Below are 12,894 nucleotides of genomic sequence, written 5' to 3'. Positions count from 1 at the left end.
TAACTTGCAGTTGCAGTATTTGTATAAAGTGGGAGGGTATCACAGATTCCCTGCTCTTTGGAGGATCAAATTGTACAAAAAGGAATTCCAAAGCATTCTTCTTCCTATAAATATGAACAATTTGTAAGAAATCTTCTTGTATGTAAATCATGTTTTGTAATACATGGATATTAAAAAATTAATCTCGTCCTTCAAATGAGTAGGGTCTCTCCAAGTCTGCCCCTAAAATATTACTACAAATTTTGTCACATAAATTCAAAAAGTGTGGTCAGTGGGCTGGCAGCATCAACATCGCCTGGGAGCTTGTTAGAAATGCAGAATGCCAGGCCTCATCCTGGAACTTCGGAATGAGAATCTGCATTTTAACAAGATCCCCTGATGATTTTTATGCACCTTTTGCACCTTAAGTTTTGAGAAACACTGGTCTAAGTCTGTGTTTAATAATCAGCTGAAGCTACCAAAAAGTTGTGACTTGCACAGGTGAGTTTGGCTGCTACTTTCTTTTAGGAAATGTTTTGTGTTGGGGCTATTTCCCTCCAAAAATAAATGGATATATTTTTTTAACAGATTATCTACATCACTAGGAATCCAAAAGATACAGCTGTTTCACTCTTCCACTACTACAGAGAGAACCCTAATCTCCCTGGCATTGAAACGTGGCATGAATTGTTTGAGCTGTTCCTAAGAGGAGATGGTAAATACAACAATGATTTTTATTCATAATATACAGGGAATATTTCTGCCCAAAATGAAAGCATTTTCCAAAAGTTCAAATGAATCCTAACTGCCTATTTTCAGAAATAGATTTGAATAGATTATTCTTTTGCTTCTTCTAAGCAAATTCTTTCTCACTTTGCTCCCTCACAGTTTTTCTAATCACCAATGGGTAGTAAGTACATAAGAGCAATGACTTATTAGCTGGTTTTAATGTCTTCAGAACAGATTAATTCTGATCAAGCATTTCTTTTTTTCATATACCATCAGTCTTTTCAGTGAAGTAATTATTCACTGATTAGAGTACAGTGAGATACAGCTGAAAGCTAGACAGGTAGTTTGAAACATGCCTTATATATACCTGCACAGAAAATAAAACAAGTCAAACAGTACACACACACACACACACACACACACACACACCCCCAATTCCCCAATTATAACAAAGAATTTGCCATCTTAACACTTGGCAGAAAGTAATTTATTCTGAAAACACCACAGTGATACATCATTTATTGAGCTGCGCAGCACATGCTGGGCCTGCCACCATGTGTGACCTTTGGATTTATTCTTTTTTCCCTGACTCAGTGGTGTCTGGAGCACTTACAGAAAACAAAACAAAACAAAAACTCTTCTGAATTCCCAAGGCTTTCATTAAACAAAAATAATATACCAAGATGATTCAGAATCTAGAAGAGACATGATTTAGAAATGGTGTGTTCCCTGAGGATCTTATCTCTCACTGGACTTATTTGCTACTTTCACTGTTTTACTTGCAAATTGTTAAGCTTTTACTTGTTAATTTAAGAGAGGCCACAGCAAGCATAACCTTAACATGAGGACATTGGAAACTCACCAGCAACTGGGTTTTTTTTTTTTTTGTTTTTATTTTTGGCTGCGTTGGATCTTTGTTGCTGCGCAGACTTTCTTTAGTTGCGGCGAGCCGGGGCTACTCTTCGTTGCCGTGTGCAGGCTTCTCATTGCAGTGGCTTCTCTTGTTGCGGAGCACGAGCTCCAGTTGCATGGGCGTCAGTAGTTGCAGCACGCGGGCTCAGTAGTTGTGGCGCATGGGCTTAGTTGCTCCGTGGCAGGTGGGATCTTCCCGGACTGGGGCTCAAACCCGTGTCCCCTGCATTGGCAGGCGGATTCTCAACCACTGCGCCACCAGGGAAGTCCCAGCAACAGGGTTTAATATTTTGTTTTGCTGTAATCCCTAAGGAAGAATATACTGTGCTCACACTGTTTCAACTCCTCTTTCTATTTTGCTCCCTATCTAATGGCACATATTTGATAGAACCATCAAATTTCAGAAATGACAGGTATATTAAAGGTCATCTGGTTAAAACACCCGCCTGATGTTTGAATCACCTTTACAACATCCCCAGGAATTGTAGAGGCTAAGCTTGAACTTCTTACCCTCGACAACAAGTTCACACCCCTCCCTCTTGCCCCAAAGCAACACATTCAATATTGGTACTGCTAAGATGTTTTAAAAAATCTTACCATGTGATATAGATTGTGCGTGTACCATGTGATACAGCCATTCAGCTAAGTGCTATGAAAACACGATCTCATTTCATCCTCACTAGAACAAATGAGGTAGATCTTATTATCCTCACTTTACAGGTGAGGGGAATGCAGGCCTTGGGAGGCCAAATATCTTATCCACAGATGCATAACTAATAAGGAGGAGAGCCAAGATATAATTCAAGTGTGAGCTCCAAAATCTTTGCTCTGACCGCTGTGCCTTAACTCGTCCAGCAAAAAAACTGTCCCCGATCATTAATTCATCTTCCACCTGATCGCCTTCTAAATATTTGAAGATAGTTAGCGTGCCTCACTCTGCCTCAATTCCATTTTTGGAATAAGCAGAGTTTAAATACATAAATTATTTTTTAAAAAACAGATCTTGAGTCTGCTTTTCCTCAAAAAAAGAAAAGCTGTGTTCATCTCCAACTATTACAGACTGGTTCACCACCCCTTAGCACTGCATGAGCTCTCCTTTGGCGATATCTCTATTATTTTGTCGTGCCGGAAGGCAAAGCTTCCTCTGGGTATGGTCTGACTAGGGCCTGCTCCTGTTGTAGAGATCGTTTGTCTATGAGGGCAGCCACAACCCAGGCCACACGCAGGGAAGCAAACTAGCTACCACGGAGCATCTACCTTTGCTACCATTGTCAGGAGTCCTGGCAGAATATCTGGGAAGGGCAGAGTGTAGTCAGAAAAAGTATTTCAGATGATTCTTTCACACCTTCTTCGCTGAGTTCATAGGGATTTGACTTGTAAGTATTCTACAGTCACGTAATCCAATCTAGGCCAACTGTGTCACAAGACGAATAGTCACTGAACCGCTAAAGCTTTAGTTAAATTTATTTGAGTGGTAGCTTCCCTTTTTACTATTTATAAGATAGGGTATTTGTTTTCCTGTGTGTGCGGGGTAGGGGATGTTTGTATGTATGTGATTGCGTGTCAGGGATGTTCTTCAGTGTCTATTTGAGGGGAGGGTTATGTGCAAATGACATGATATATTAGAAAGAACAGGCTACGGAGACAGAAGAACTGGGATGAAGTCCTGACTCTATTTTATTCCCTGTATGGCTTTGGACAAGTAGCTTAGCTGTTCTGAGGTTCAGATTCCTAATGTAGAATAGGACTAACAAAACTATCTATTTTGTAGAATTATTTAGAGGTTATAATTATGTGATGGCTAAAGTTTCCTGTAGAAACCTACTCACTTATTCTATTAAACGTAGACATTTAAACACACACAGACTTACATAGTTTCACATTAGGGTGGAAATGTTACAAGCAGATATTTATCCAGAAAGATTACCTTATGACTGAGGCATCATGATACCCTGTACCCAATTCCAAACCGTAAACATAAATACACATGATATGACCAGACAGGACAGTAAAGGTATGCATAGCTACACACTTGTCTAATCATTTAATTTTCTCTTTCAGTTTACAAATACGCTTTAGGTTTTCAAATTACATAATAACTATGAATTGCGTTCTGGCAACATCCTGACAGATTAATCTCTCAATGCAGTATTAGCATTTTACTTTTTCCCCCTACGGCCCCCTGTCCAGTTTTATATTAGAACTGGAGACAACTTTAGAACTTTATATTTCCTAGGCCACTTCATCCCAGCGAGTTTTGTTTTCTGCACAGTTATCTATCATCAGAGTACTTTCTAGAAACTAGAAACTAAGATCCTCATTATAACTGGATATAAGAGTAGGGCACAGGGTTTGCAGGAAATGTGGGAGGTTTGAAATAGCTGATGTGAAGAATAAGAGAATGTGTTCATGCAGGACAAATAGGTTTGCCAGGCAGCTCTGGAGCCCTTCAAGTTGGAAAAATGAATTTGCAGTGGTATAAATACATAGAGTTGTGTAAATTTCTTCAGCAGAACTCAGCAGCAAGGAGAGAGAGGAAGAGAAGAGGAAATGCTTTAGTTTAACACTGGGTGCTTTTTGGTGGTTGAAATAAACAATTAGAGGGCAAATAAGAAGGTATTGGCAAGTCAGTTGTTGAGGGGATGAATAAAAGGAAGAAAGTGAAAAAAATGGTCAGAATAGGAGATTGTAGAAGTTACCCATTAAGATTTTGGTCGAAAATCAGAATCTTCAGTGACTGTGGGAGAGAGATCCCAAGGCTGATTTCTGACTGAGACAAGGATGGAAAGAGTAGTATATTCAAAAACATGATTCCCAAAGGAGCCTGGATTCTGTAGGAGGGAGGCGTTCTAGAAGTGGGTGGGAAGCAGTGAGATTTCTGACTCACTCTCCAGACCCTAAGACACACGGGTTGGTTGAGAAAGAGCAACTTCTATTTAGGGGCATTTCAGAGGAATGAGTAATTTTGGATAGCAGAAGAGGGGCCATCCAGGCATATGTTAAGGCCAGGAGGTGGTGGAATAATTCTGTAATTTTGTGAACAATGTGCAGAAAAACATTTTCCATTAAAGGAATATTTCAAATCTGTTTTAGAAGCTGTATTTTCTTTAAAGCCATTGGTCTACTCATGACCTAGACAATGAGGATTCTGATTAAAAAATGAACCAAAACTGTAATTCCCTATATTAGTAAGGCAGCCACAGGCAGTGAATTTCTTTAGATTCTTTTGGCTGGCTTAAGTCCTTTTGGAGCAAGGTGGAGAATAAATTAATTAGTCAGTAGAATAGCTGGGTCTCAAATTATGATCAGGCTATTATGCAAAGTTTATTCTTAAATCTATTTCGGGCATGTTGGAATATATTTCCTACTGAAAAACCATAATGGACAAGGTCAATTACATCTAATCACTGGGTATGGCACTGGGTCTCTATCCCTCCTCAGCCTCCTGGCTATAGAAGCATGGGCTCCCCTGACAGTATTGGGAGCTTCCATAGCATCAGCAACTCTAGGCAGTGACATTAATCACCAGGGCTGGGCTGTAGCTGCTGAGGGGAGGTGGAGAGGCGGGTTGAGACTATGAGCATAGTCTGGGGTTCTAGAGACTTCCTAAATTTGAGAGAAAATCAGTCTTTCTCCTACCATGTGTTTTGTGCCTTGGAAAAGGTTGGCCATTCTTAGAAGATAAACTTCTTACCACTGATATGGTAATTTGGGTAATTCTAAGATAAAGTATTATGTAAGTCATTGAAATAGCAGTGAGATTGCTAGTAACTGAAGATTGTATCAGGGCAGCTCTTCTTGGCACCGATTCTTATTACATAGTCTTCTGGGCCCATGGAGCAGAAAATTGGGCTAACACTATAATGATACCACTGTAGTCCTGGAAATTCTTGTTTTAAAAATACATTATGGGACTTCCCTGGTGGTCCAGTGGTTAAGACTGTGCTCCCAGTGCAAGGGACAAAGGTTCGACCCCTAGTCAGGGAACTAAGATCCTGCATGCCATATGATACAGCCAAAAATAATACGTTAGTTTTTTGCCCTTTGCTTCCCCAGGAGCTGAAGTCATGAAAAACTGCAGTTGGTTTGGGTTAATTATACTTCAATTTATTCAAAGATTTAATGTCCTAAACGTATAGCACAATGTTTGGAAGACAATAATGGCTTAATAAATGTTTATTAAAATGAATCAGCAGTCAGCAGATCTTCAGGAAATCACTAGTAGAGTAGCTCTTTTATGATTGAGGCATTAGCTAGTATTAAATCTTTGGGTGATAAGGAGATGTCGACAAAAAAATAATAGCCTAAGAAAAAATGGAAAATTTTATTTAAGCCAATCTGAGGATTAAAACCCAGGAGACAGTCTTTCAGAAAGCTCTGAGGACAGTTCCATCCGTTAGAGGTCAAAGCACAGTTATATAAGTTTTGAGACAAGGGGTTATATGTCAAATGACTTATTATTGATAGTTTACAGATCCAGATCTACATGTACAAAGTGAGTCATGAGTCATCATGACTTCTTACAAGATTAAGAAGGAATGTTTTCTCCTAAGGATGTCTGGTTAATGCAGACACTCTAAAGGGGAGGGAGGAGCTCCAAACAGGCAGAGAAAACTTTTATGTTTAAATTTTTCTCATCTTGCCATAAAATATGAATTTTAATTCATCAGTTTCCTGCTTTTGATAATTAATCTTTTAATAGAAAGCATTAGGTAATCATATATTTGGTCCCTTGATGCCAGGGTGGTTGCTTACCTAGCCTGAGTCCACCATGTCCCTTGATGTCAGGTCTTAATAGCTCGGTTCTTTCTTTCCTTTTAGGGGGTTGTACTAGTAGGATATATGACAGTCAAGAGTAACAGTCAATTCCAAGTTGTCCAGTAGGACTGGTGCCAATTTTACCTTGCATGTGCACTGTGCACATTCATTAAGTTATAGAGAACTATAGATATGACAGTTTCACGTTTAGATATCATTATCTTAGTAGAAGTTGATACACAGCTTGAGAGGCAAGAAACTATCGCTTTATAAATCACACAAACTGTAGTCAAAATTGCCAATAGGAGTAACAATGTCATTAGTAAAGACTGAAGCCAAGATCTTCCTAAACCAAACCATTTCCCTAGTATTTCACTTAGATTGGGAAGAGGATCTTTCATAGGGGAAATTTGATTCTTCATGTGTCATAATACAGGTCACATTAGAAGACCCATCAGGTATAAAAACCCAACATTTAGTATGTATTATAGCACAAGTTCCCCCCCCAAGAAGCAGTTAGAATATCCAGGGCCATGCAATCCTGTAGGACCACTTTTCTCATCATGGAGACTTCCAAATTGAGCAAGCTAATGGCTTGATTATTATCATTCAAAGCTTGCTGAGTAAATTTTGTTAAAGCCTACATGTGATTAATGATATCTTCTATCCCTAGTGAAGAAAAGAGTGTCACAGCCAAATGGTCATACCATTGGAAAACTCATCGAAACCCAGCATGCTCACATTAAAGGCAGATTGGCAGGGGCTGTCTCAAGGCTTCCTGTAAGTGACCTTGAGCCCAAAAGAAATCAGTTGTGCATCTTCCTAACCAACCTGGGGGAAGCCAAGGCCATAAACTTGTTCCATAAATCCACTGCTACCCAGTATTTAACATTTAGTGTAAAGGAGTATTTATGGCCAGGTTCAGAACAAGTGTCATTAGTTGGTCAGGTAAGAGGGTCTCACTTATTGATACTGGTGGTAGCATTAGCTTGCATGAAACTAGAATTTCTTTCTTCTAAAATAAAATTTCTAAGAGCCATCCAGTTAGAATCCTGGAGAAGATAAATCTACCAAGGTAAACTAGGAGTATTGGATACAGGCAGTTGGCCACAAACACAGCAATTGGATTAACTTTTTCAAATTGGAAAACAATTGAGTCCAGGGAAGAAATACATTTGGTTCATCAGTAAAAGTATGAACAGCTATCAGAGTAATTGCTATATGAGCCTTGTCCAGCATCTTGGGTCAGCTGTCCACTTCAGATGTTGTCTTCTCATCCTGGTCTGGTAATGATGGTCTTAGTCAGGTGTTAGAAACAGGATTTGCAGTTCATTCAGGAGAGGAAGCCTGATAGGGTTCTTCCCAACGTGGCTGTAAAGATTCCTTTAACTGACGTCTTTTCCAGCGTGCACAGTGTCCTGGTTGCAGGTCATGGGGCATCTATTCTTCTTCCAAAGATAGGTTACTGTGATAGTAAGTTTCAGAAAAAAGTCTTTCTGGTAATGTAACACAGCAAGAAGGAGCCGTCTGAGAAGTGAGTCTTAGGTGGTAAATACAAAAAATCTCAAAGACAACAACCGTAGAACTTAATGTCCACTAAAACATGATTTTTTTTGGTAAATTTATTTTATTTTATTTATTTTATTTTTGGCTGTGTTGTGTCTTGTTTGTTGCAAACAGCCTTTCTCTAGTTGCAGAGAGTGGGCTTCTCACTGCGCTGGCTTCTCTTGTTGCAGAGCCCAGGCCCTAGGCGTGCGGGCTTCAGTAGTTGTGGTGCGCAGTCTCTAGAGCGCAGGCTCAGTAGTTGTAGCGCACAGGCTTAGTTGCTCCACGGTATGTGGGATCTTCCCGGACCAGGGCTCGAACCTGTGTCCCCTGCATTGGCAGGCAGATTCTTAACCACTGCACCACCAAGGAAACCCAACATGATTTTTTTCTATGTCTACTAAAATTACCCTCATTTCTACCAAATGTAGCCAAATTAAGACTAATTTATTTGCAAAATAAGTCTGGTTTTAATAAACTCGGCTTGATTATTTACATAAGTGTAATTGGTCATACAGATTCTTTTAAGGTGGCTCTGCTGGAACTTTTTATAAAGAATATCAAATTGAACTTTAAAAAGGCCTCTCAAGGCCAGGAAAGCCACACCAAGGGCTTGACGTCAGATTCCACCTATGATATCTATAGATTTGGATGGACTCCTCTCTTCTCTTAAGTCCCCCAAATATCCCAAGATTCCTACACCTGCCAGGAGGCAGCCTTTCATATTCACCTGATAAAGCTGCTGGGAACCTAAGAGTTTCCAATTTCTGGAGGGGTCATGTAGAGAGAAAAGATAAATATTTCAATTCTACTTACAAAGGTACAACTTACCAAATTGCTGTAAGTCATAATTAGCTTGAAGGGAAGGGTTTCCTTATAGCTCAAAACACAGATTGAAAACCAGTAATATTTCAGACAAAAACTAAAAAATTATAACCATATTCATCAATTTGTTCAGTCCTATGTGACTAATCCTTGATCTTAATCTTCTGTTAACAGTTTTATTAAGCTATCAGATTTTCCATTAGATTTCTTTAATTTCTTCAGTTCAGCAGTATAATCTGAAAGCTATCAGAAACCTGTACTTGTCAGAAGGTTCCTCCTGTGAATCTTGAAGATGAAGCATTTTTGCAAAAGCATCAGAGTACAAACAATAACTGTCTACAAATGACAAAAGATTTAAGAAGCCACAGTTAAAGATCTGATTACAATGCAATTGACAAAGAAACTTGGTTATTGCTGTGGCATACAACATTTTTTTTTTTTTTTTTGGCTGTGTTGGGTCTTCGTTGCTGTGAGTGGGCTTTCTCTAGTTGTGGCGAGCTGGGACTACTCTGTTATGGTGTGCAGGTTTCTCACTGTGGTGGCTTCTCTTGTGGAGCACGGACTGTAGGTGCTTGGGCTTCAGTAGTTGCAGTGCGTGGGGTCAGTAGTTGTGGCGCACGGGCTTAGTTGCTCTGCAGCATGTGGGATCTTCCCAGATCAGGTGCTGAACGCATGTCCTCTGCATTGGCAGGTGGATTCCTAACCACTGCACCACCAGGGAAGTCCCATTTGTAATATTTTTCTTTTAAACCCTGGAGATTTTTAAGGCTGTCAATTTAATGAAACGATAAAGGAATAATATCAACTACAGAGAAATCTCTAAGACTGTATTTTTCAGCCTTGAGCTAAGGTAAGTGAACAGAATTTGTTTTGAGGATGTTTATAAACTTTCTGTACTAAGAACTTATTATTATGAAAAGCATGTCATTTTACAGGAAGAAAATGATAAATTCTTATGGTTTCCCTATTTCTCCCAAGATCCAAGGTAGATATCAAAACACAATTCTTGGGAAAATATGTATCTTTGTAGTCCTGCTGTCACTGTTTTTTTTTTTTTTTTTTTGGCCTCGTGGCTTGCGGGATCTTTGTTCCCTGACCAGAGCTGGAACCCGCGCCCCCTGCGGTGGAAGCACAGAGTTCTAACCACCGGACCACCAGGGAAGTCCCTCTGCTGTCCCTTCTGATGATAAAAGAATATTTACTAAAAATAAGAAAAAAACACCTCAGCCTAATTAAAAGAGGGGGCCATCCAGCTTCATTTCACAATATTATATTTATTTGAAATAGTGAAATTGAGCTCTCTGAAGGAAAACTCTTGCCCTCCAGAGTCTAATACGTGTGTGCCTTACTTTGACTACTTCACTGAAGTGCGAAGAACCCAGGGATGCAAAGTGATAATGTTCAATGAAAGCTTTTTTATAACATTTAATATTAGCACAACAATTCACTTTTCTTCTAGTCGTATATGGATCCTGGTTTGATCACGTTTTAAGCTGGGAAGAACACAAAAATGCTAAGAACATTCTAATTATATCCTATGAAGAAATGAAGAAAGTAAGTCCTTTCTACCATTTCAATGATGAAAATTTAAGTAGAATTAAGTTAAAACAGGAAATCAATCAATGAATTCCATTTTCAGGTTTCAGAGAATGAATTTAGTGTTTTGATGAGATATACTTTATATATATATATATATATATATATATATATATATATATATGTATTTATTTGCTTTTTGCTCAGGATCCTTCTAAAACCATAAAGAAAATAACTGCTTTCCTTGGTTTAAGTATGAGTGATGGTGAAATTAATCAGATTGCTTGGAAAACATCATTCGCTGAAATGAAAAATAATACAGCCAAAGAAAACTGTGATCCAAATCATACGATCTGTGCCCTCACATCTAATAGGAACCTGGTATTTAGGAAAGGTACGTCAGAGATGTGATGCTTTGTCTGGGCTTCCATCTGGAAGTAATTGCATTTCACCATTTTTAATCTCTCATTTCACCTTTGTACACCCCATACCTTGCACAGTGGATTGCACATTGGCATCCCTCAGTGAATGTTTATTAAGTTTATTAAGTGAAATTTTTGAACTACATTCTTTCCAGACGTTGACATTCCCAGGCCCAGTTAGGAACCAATTGAAAGATAGACACAGGTGTCAAACAGATAGAAATGATAAAGCTATGTGAAGAATGTGCCTCAGGTCTGCAGCCTAGTGTGATTGCTAATAACTAACCCTGAATTTTACAAACATACTCATTTAGTCACAGCCGCTCAAATGCAGTCCTGACCCCCGCTGGGGCAGGGCACTTAGAGCATGGCACAGAGTGGTACATAACTCATGTTTTCTCCAGGAGAGAGAAGAGAGCTGATGAGTGTGACCAGTGCATTTTCCTAACCTCACCAATCAAATAACTCACCCTGCAGGAGTAAGGAAGGGGTGGAGAGAGAAGCTGGGATTGTTATCTAAGGATGTCCCTCTGCATGGAAACACAGAGAGAAGAAAATAAATCTTCTCCACTAATTCCTGACGTTTTAGAAGCAGGTTGAGTACATCTGGATATAGAATTGTTTTGAAATCCATGTGAATTTTAATACACATCTGGGGAGAAAATGTTTTAACATTTTTCAGATTTTTCATAACTTACAGAGACAAAATTCTTTGTACTTATGTACTCAGGTTTCTTACTAAAAACACACATTTATTTCCGTTCTTTGCCTCAACTGAATATAATTACTCCCAAAGCAAATGCTGGCCAACTCATGTAAATCAGATATTATCTTAACTTTGCAAATTACTTTTATCCTTTTTTGTGGTTCATTTTTTATTTCCTGATAGTTGGAAACCCAGGGCTAAGAGAGAGGAGAGAATTCAATTTACCAAATGTTTATTAATAAACTATTTTCTAAAAACTAAGTTTCAAAAATTTAATAAAATACAGACCTGTCATTCAGAAGATCATAATCTAGATGGTAATACAAGGTCATAGCAACCATACTAATAGTATGAGCAAATGTGAATAGCAACATGAGTAAGGGAGAGAAAATATTTGCCTAGCAAAGTAGGTGAGGAGATCAGATCTGGGACTGGAAGCCTGAGCAGGATTTTACTAGGAAAATGACAAGGAAGAAATATGTTACAGCAAGAGCTAACAGCAAGAAGAAAATCTCAGAACCACCATGGAATTAGAAGGTATTTTCTAGAAGGAGCAGGTAGTCTCACGTGCTAAAGTAGTATATGATACGTGAAGCAGAATGAGAGAGATAAAGACTGTGGACAGAGAGCAAAGGCTTTGATGGACATCATGAGGTCTGTTTGCTGTTTTAAGAAGGGACCTGACAATGGTCAGACCTGTGTGCTAGAAAATCATAGAGTCAGAGTGGAAAACTGACTAGAAGAGGGTGAAAACAGAGGCAAAAAGTGCAGTTAAAATGTGGCTGTAATAGTACAAGTGAAGAAGCATTGAGGGTCATAATTCGGGCACGGGCAGCAAGCCACTGTTGAGTGCAGCTCGGCTGAGAGGTCAGCTTAGGAGGCATCAGCAGACTGTGGAATTAGGTAAAATTGTTCGGGGTGAGTGGGAAGGGCTAGTGAAGAAATGGATAGAAGGGAGAGCCCTAGGGACCCCGACATCAACAGCCCAAGACAAGCCAAGAAAAGAAATCAGCCAGAATTAGGAAGAAAACTAGGGTCAAACATGACCATTTATTTACCATTTGTGAATTCTGGGAACGCAGTTTCTATAGTATTGGGGATGGAAGCCACATTCAGGAGGGGCTTAAAGAGATAAGAGGCTAAGGAGAGGAATAGAAATGAAGGACCACTCTTAAGAAGGGTGAGAATGGAGGACAGTATTGAAACGGGTGGGAGCTAGAGAAAGGCAGGGTGAAGAGAAAGGTTAGAAGGGGTGGGGGAGGGATGATAAAGGGAAGACAGGATGTGGAAAAGGATGCATGAAGAAAAGAAATGAGCAAAGAGGAGAGAAATAGGAAGATATTGGGAGGGACCATGGTAAAGAGGATGCTGAGAAATGAGGAAGTTCTAATCCTTAGTGGAGTCCCATACTTCTGTTGATGTCTTTCACCACCTCCCTTTGAGATATGATTAGCAATACTCAGTATTCATACAGCTTATTCT

General features: G+C 39.3%; 1 long non-coding RNA gene across 1 annotated transcript in view; it reads left to right on the top strand.

Annotated features, from left to right (window-relative positions):
- The first annotated feature begins 565 nt into the window (after positions 1–565).
- The window catches only part of LOC137201711 (uncharacterized), a 127,552-nt gene continuing 115,223 nt past the window's right edge, over positions 566–12,894 (top strand). The window contains exon 1 of the long non-coding RNA XR_010932287.1: positions 566–694. This is a non-coding gene — a long non-coding RNA (uncharacterized lncRNA). The remainder of the gene's footprint in view (positions 695–12,894) is intronic.

This window comes from Pseudorca crassidens, chromosome 11 (genome assembly GCF_039906515.1).
Source record: "Pseudorca crassidens isolate mPseCra1 chromosome 11, mPseCra1.hap1, whole genome shotgun sequence".
In the NCBI taxonomy this organism is placed as follows: domain Eukaryota; kingdom Metazoa; phylum Chordata; class Mammalia; order Artiodactyla; family Delphinidae; genus Pseudorca; species Pseudorca crassidens.
The sequence above is the reverse complement of the archived record's forward strand: the minus strand, read 5'-3'. Positions and strand labels throughout refer to the sequence as shown.